We start from the raw sequence: 7805 nt of genomic DNA on the forward strand, positions 1-7805 counted from the left end.
TCATTGAGTAACGTAACGGAATACGTTACAGAATACATTTTGGGGCATGTATTCTGTATTCTGTAACGGAATACATTTTAAAAGTAACCTTCCCAACACTGGAAACAAGGAAAACTTTGTATTTGCTGCAAGTTGTTTTACAAGTTCATTTTGGGTTGTCAATCTTGTATTTTCTTTTATCCCATTAGTTGATGTAAACCTATTGTCCAATCAGACGTAAAGAAGGCGGGATCTAAGCGAGGCGGAAAACCCCCCCACTAACTAAGCTAGTGAGAGTCGGCAGCTGCACGTTACCGGAGGAGGTTGTATTACCAGAGCTAACGGGAGAATAGTCAAAAATAATAGCCGTGGATGCAGAGTCTACCTTCCTGTTATGGACGGTTTTACCCTGTGATGATGGACCGAGAGGAATTCTCTGGACCCTTCTGCTGTGGATAGGATTTTTGTGGGTTTGTCCCAGTGTACTGAACAGCCCGGGTGTGTCGCTAATTCAACCACGTTGCCGAGTGGAGGCCGTATGGTCTCAAAAGCCAATTTTAAGTTTTGTGATTTTTAAAGACGTTAGAATGATAGGATGCAAGCAGAAGTTAAATTAGTAAAATTTCATAGAGAAAATGTATAAACTTATCTCACACAATCTTTCTATGAATGTATCTCCAAGACCAGGAAGAAGCCATAAATAGTCTCTCAAAGGTATTCTTTGCTGCTCTGATGCTCTGCATCAAATCAAAACTGAAGAACCTGTTTGTTTGGCCAAAGTGCGCTGAGTGCCCCAGTCTAGTGAAGTCAGAATGCAAGTACTGACACACACAGTGAACAAGAATATAGGCATCCAGCAAAGCAAGGTACAGTACAAAGCAGCAGCTGAAGTGGAAGTGACCTCAGCACACTGTGGGGTCAAGTAATTGCCCTGCACTTCATTCACTAAAGAGAGGTTCAGAATGTGATTTAAACAGCTAAAGTAAACATTCTGAATACTCGGAATTACTACAGAACCGTAACAGTAACACTCAGAATGATGTGGATACTTCTGTCTGAACTCTGAAAATAAAAGAGTACCAAGTTGTTGGTGTAGCATTAAAGAAATAAGTTTTTTTTACATGTTTAAAGGAAAAAGCTAATGCATGTGATATTTCAGACTCCAAATATTTATAAATTAAATGCTTACACATATTTTTATTTTACTAAACACTAAAGAAATACTTTTGAAGTATACAAAAAGGTCAAGAAATTAGAATAGGTTGAAAGAAAAATATAAAGACTACTGAGTTATACAGTTATCAGTCAAAGCAGCAGTATTAACAAGAAAAACATCAGAGACGTCCACATTTCAATACATGATATTTATGCTATATTAGTCCTTAAAGTAATACTTCAGATTACACAGCTTTCTCTTAAAATTATACTAAGCTAAAGTAAAACTAACTCTGGAGAAAGCAAGGCAGAAAATATCAAGACCAACTTCAAAAATGGGAAGCTACACCTTTGCAAAAAGAAGAAAGTTATATTTTTGCATATGTAAACATGGGAAAATAAAATAAAAACACATTTTAAACTTAAAAAATAACTACAAGTTACCAATAGATTTGAAATTTTTTAAATTTTCTTTTCTTTATTCATTTATTTATTTAAATTAACTCTTTTGGTGGGCTTTTGTGTGTGTGTCATTGTGTTAGTACTGTCAGCCAGTGTCCCCGTAGGTAACCTGTGCAGCACAGCCTCTAGTTCATGGGCTGAAGATAGTTCTCGGTTAGCAGTGTGTTAGCAGACTGTTGGGTGCTATCGATAACACATCTACCAGTGTCCAAAGTATGTGGTACAACCAGCCTGTGGGGTTTCAGTGCTTGTGCTTATTGGTCAGTCAGCCCCAGAGAAGAGACAAGTTTTACAAAGTGATGAAATAAAACTGTTAAAAATAATGAAAGGTGCCACTGTCTATGCTTTTCATCATTTTTTTTTCCATCTTTGATCTTTTCTTTGCTCTTTTCTCGTTCTTAGTCATCTCTGAAATAGGTGAAGTGTGTCTCTCCTACTTACTTACCACTTACTACAGGACACTGACCCAAGTGTGGTTGTCAGTTAAGAAACAGAGAAAATCTTTGATTGTAACTCAGCTTACATTATATTTAATTTTTAGTCATTTGATTGTCATATCAATTGATAACAGTTAACATTAGTTAACTTAAGTCTTATATTCGTCTTAAATGTTCCCCCCAATACATAGTCTTCATTAATTACACTCTTTCTCATTACTATTCATTTTAATTCATTCATTTTATTAATTTGAATTCTTTTTCTTTACCTTTAACGTGTAGCACTTCTGATGACAGTAATGTTTCCAAAGCAAAAGACAAAATAGAGGACATACAGTCTTTTTACCTCTACAATGCCTTTACAGGAGCGGTCCCCAACCTTTTTTGCGCCACGCACCGGTTTATGCCCGACAATATTTTCACAGACCGGCCTTTAAGGTGTCGAGGATAAATACAACAAAATAAAACTAGTACCGGTACCGAAAAAAAGAAGATAACACACGTGAAAAGACCCAGGAAAACCGAGTTAACGATAAAAACGATAACAAAATAACGCTGAAAACTGATTAAAACCCTGAAAACCATACATTTCACACCTGAGCCTCAACTCTCGCGGCCCGGTACCAAACAACTCACGGACCGGTACCGGTCCGAGGCTCGAGGGTTGGGGACCGCTGCTTTACACGGTGCAAAGTTCCAGGAGAAAGCATAACTACTTTATTTCATTTCAACATACTTTAGTCGAATAGACTGAATAATCTTAAAAAATATGTGAAAAGTGCAAGACTAAATTATGTTTAGATGAACAATATAAATTTGCAATGTAGGATGGACGTGAATTTGCAAAGCAACCTCTGAATTGCCATTATTGTCATGTAAGAGTATCCTTCTGTTCGGATTTGTCATATGTTAGCACCTGCACCAGGTGGTCTGCCCTTCATCTCTACAGATCACAGGTGTGAGAACTTTGCTCTGCTCTCATTATGAAACCAAATTCAATTATGTAATAAGAGGCCTCAGCTCCTATGAAGTTGAATAGAATTGATCTTGATAAGGAGCAGAGACCCGTGAAATCTGCAGGGTCTGTGACCCACAGACCAAATAATAAGAAATAGTGAGAAAATAGATGAGGCTGCTATGATGAGCAGAGACCTGGTGTGTCTGAGTGTTAGTGTGTATGTGTCTCCACAGTTCAAAACTTGGTATCATATACAATCTACACTTTTGTTAGTGGATTGTCTGTGTACGTGTGGATGATTTCTAATACATATTTGTGTCTGAAAGACAGCGCTTAACAAAGTACGAATAAGTAAACAGACAGGTGTACACCCACAGGGACTGATGTCATTCAGATAAACTGAGTAACTAATGAACTGATTCTCCCCTGCCAGCCAAAGCTGTACACATGTCCAAAGCACTGTACTTTCATGTCAGTTTGCTATTTCACAAGGGGCAGTCAACTTACTGCGCCACTCACAATCTATCCTTCCTATGGATGAAAAATTACTGTGACAAAAACTCCTGCATATAGACAGCTCTGCTGATCTTAATTGCATGAACCATGTTTTCAAAATTAAAACTGTAATCATCTCAGACTTTTTGAAATACTTTATGATGTACTATGTAATATAAACTGATAACAACACCTTTAACAGTGTTGTGTATGCTCCTCAAATAAAGAAAAAAATGCAGAAGTTTCATATCATCATTTCATCTCGTGATTATTTTGTTAACATAGGTTAAGAAAAATCTTTATTAGTGTGGACTGACTGGAGAGCACACGTCTTGACTGTAATGACTGTAAAGAAACAGAAGTGGGTGCATATGTTTGAGTTTATTTTGGATTTACTCTAATCCACAAAGAGTCAAGTACACTCACCTACACTCCCACTGATATGTTGTTGTTGATATGTTTGGCTTGTCCCTGTGGCAAACTGAAAATTCCAGCTTGAAAATCTCAATTTTGGAGTAGGGGCTTCTTTTTTTGGTCAACATCTCAATTCATGAAGATGTAAAACTTGCTTCACTGTGATGACACATCCAAATAACTTGTACTTATAATTGTTTGGTTGACTGAATTGAGGATCTTGGAATCTCAGTTGTTTCGAAATGGCTCCAAGAGACATGTGTAAATCTATAATTCACCTTCTTCACTGAGTTGCTTGGACTTCTCCATTGTTCTAAGTGTTGGTAAAGGTAATGAGTTCTGTCAAACAAATCTTTTTCATGGTGGCAAAGAGAAACTGCCAAGTGTTGTTAAGTTAATAAGCCCTGACAACAACTGGCAGGTGAAGATGAAGTTAATAAGCCTTAGCCTCATTAAGTTGAAAAAAACAGTGCCACTTGAATGCATGTATATATTATTCATATATACTTTTTTTTTTTAAATCAAAGTCTTTTTATTAAAATGTTTTTGTACAATCACAAACAACAAATTAAACATTCAAGCAGTAGAGCATACTGCTTAAAAAACTGAAACCCCACCCACCCATCTGCCAGAATTAAAGGAAAGAGAGGGGGAAAAAACATTTACATTTACAGATATAAATGCACATTTATACATAATTGTACAGAGGCAGATATTGTCCATCTTTCCATTTGTCAATAAATGTCGGAAATGGTTGCCAGGTAGTGTAGAAGCTGGACGTGGATCCTTTGAGGGAGCATCTCATCTTTTCCAGTTTAAGATACTGCATAATGTCTGTGATCCACTGTGAACATGAAGGTGGAGAGGAGTCTTTCCAATGTAACAACATACGTCTCCTAGCTAACAGAGTGCAAAAGGCTATGGTTTTCAGCTTATGTTTGTTCAGATGCCTGTCCTGCGGGACGGTACCGAATAGACCAGCAAAGGGACATGGATCAAATGGCTCTCCTAAAATTTTTGACAAAGTAGTGAAAACCAATTGCCAAAACTGATGAAGCATTGGACATGTCCATTACATATGTAGAAGGGTGGCTGGAGCCTGCTTACATTTATCACAGGTAGGATCCAGATCTGATCTAAATCTGGACAGTTTAGTCTTTGACCAGTGTAGTCGATGTACAATTTTAAACTGAATAACACTATGACGTTGACAAATTGAAGATGAATAGATCCTTCTTATTTAGCCAGTCTTCTCCTAAAATTTCAACATTTAAATCTTTTTCCCACTTTAATTTTAGATGATTGAGAGTGGTTGAGCTGTGTTGGATTACTTTATTATAGATGTTACCAATAATTAGTTTCTGATCAAATGCAATTTTAAAAATATCACCTAGCAGGGAAACCGGTGGACGAGAGGGGACGCAATCAGTATGTGAGGATACAGACAGAATACCATTTTTACACCAGACGTGAAAGCCCCCACCGGATAAGGAGAGGGCAAACATATGGTTTCTAATAACTGGTGCAAAGAGACAAAGACTATGTAGCCTGGAATTTTTCCTAAACTGATTCCAAATACAAATTGAGTTTAACTGGATTAGAAGTATAGTGAGAGACTGGCCTGACTGAAGGGATCTCGATGCACAGCAGTGCTCGCAGAGACACCTGTCCACAGGATGAGCTCTCCAGGAGGAGCCAGCTTGGAACCACCAGATGATCAGTGCCATGCATTCAGGGGAGCAGTACACTGATATTGGCTGACCAATAATAAAACAGAAGGTTAGGCAGAGCCAGTCTACCATGTAGGCGTGGTCTTTGCAGGATGCTCTTTCTTATACGTGGGTTCTTCTTGTTCCAAATGAATGATGAAATTAACTTGTCTAGAGAGCTGAAGAAATGTTTGGTCAGATATATAGGGAGGTTTTGGAATAGATAAAGGTGCCTTGGCAACAGGTTCATTTTAATTGAATTAATCCTCCCACAGAGGGAAAGGGATAATAAGTTCCATCAGTGGATGTCCTTTTTCAGACTCTCCAACATTGGCAGGTGGTTTATTTTATAAAGATCTTTGTAACAGCTGGAGATCCAGATTCTGGGGTATTTAAACTTTTTATTATTTATTTTGAATGGTATTAGATTAGATGGGATATTTTTTGCAGCTGCATTGATTGGGATGAATTCACTTTTCTGAGGATTTATTTTGTAGCCAGACATTGAACCGAATCTTTGCAGAATGCTTAGTAGTTTCGAGGCGTTTAGGGTGGGGTCAGTTATAAAAAGCAATAGATCGTCTGCGTAAAGTGAAACTTTGTATTCTTGGTCTCCTCTGACGACTCCTGTGATACTGGTATCTTGCCGTATGGCTGATACTAAGGGCTCTATAGCACAGCTGCCATTGGTGAATTGTAGAGTTATGAATCTGGGGCCAAAACCAAATTTACTCAAACTATAACTAAACTGGAGGTAGCCCCACTCCACCTGGTCGAAGGCCTTCTCAGCATAAAGCGACAGTAGGGCTTCAGGTGTATCGGTTGAGGGAGGGTCATGAATTATACTTAAGACGCGTCTAATGTTGAAGAAAGAGTGTCTGCCCTTGATGAAGCCGGTTTGGTCTGTGGAGATGATTGTTGGTAACACGACCTCTAAGCGCTGTGATAAAATTTTTGCGACAATCTTTGCATCGGTGTTTAGCAGTGAAATCGGCCGGTATGAGCTACATATGAGAGGGTCTTTGTTCTTTTTCAGAATGAATGAAATAACCGCTCCTCGCATAGTTGGAGGGAGAGTGCCAGATGAATAGGACACTGAAAAGACTGACAGCAGAAGTGGTGCAAGTTCGTTAGAAAACATTTTAAAAAATTCAGATGGGAAACCATCTGGTCCAGGGGACTTGCCACTTTGCATTCCACCAATCGCCATCATGACCTCCTGGAGAGAGAGGTCCCTTTCGAGTTCGGTAACCAGTTTAGGGTCAACTGTGGTTATACTGAGGTGATTAAGAAGGTTGCCCATAGCAGACTCATCTTGGCTATATCTAGCCGCAAAATATCATCTAATAGCTGTTTCAAGTGCTCAGTGTCAGCTTTTTTTCTTGCTGCTGAGAATGAGATACTTTGGCCCCAAAGATAGGCTTTAAGTGACTCCCATATAACTGAAAAAGACATCCCAGGGGTCTGGTTTTGTTCAAGAAAGTCTCTAATCTCAGATTTTTTTAAATTCATGAATGCTTCTGAGAGAGTAAAAGATGATTAAACCTCTAGGGGCTGTATATGCGATTGGCACCAGGGATGTGCATTCTCATCACTAGGGAGGCATGGTCTGAAATAACAGTAGATTGATAATTGCAAGTTTCAACCAGTGCAAGAGCACGTTTATCAAAGTAAAAAAGTAATCTATCCGAGAGAATGTTTTGTGAACAGGAGAGTAGTAGGAGTATGCCCTTGATGAAGGGTTATGAAAACACCAAATGTCAACAATTCCGTGGGATTGGAGAAAGCATGTAATAATTTCTGCGAATTTTGATTTAGGAGTATCCTTATTAGAGCTTCAGTCTAGGCAAGGGAGCACACAGTTTATGTCTCCAGCTAAGATTAGATTGTGTGTTATCATATCTGGAATTTGTGAGAGTAAATTGACAAAGAAGTTTTCATAATCCAAGTTGGGGGCATAAATGCTGGCTAAAATTAGTCTGAGTCTATAAAGTTGGCCAGCCACAGTAATATAACGGCCCATAGGATCAGATAAAATGCTCGATACAGCAAAAGGGACGCTTTTACCAATAAGGATGGCCACTTTTTTTTTATTTGCCTGTCCTGTTTGGATCTTTAGCCATCAGAATTGTTGTCTGAAGGCCAAGAAAGATGCCAAGTGGATTTACTTTACCAAGTGGATCATCATGGCCTTGC

This window comes from Haplochromis burtoni, unplaced genomic scaffold (genome assembly GCF_018398535.1).
Source record: "Haplochromis burtoni strain Fernald_Lab_line unplaced genomic scaffold, NCSU_Asbu1 Contig_406, whole genome shotgun sequence".
Classification (NCBI taxonomy): Eukaryota; Metazoa; Chordata; class Actinopteri; order Cichliformes; family Cichlidae; genus Haplochromis; species Haplochromis burtoni.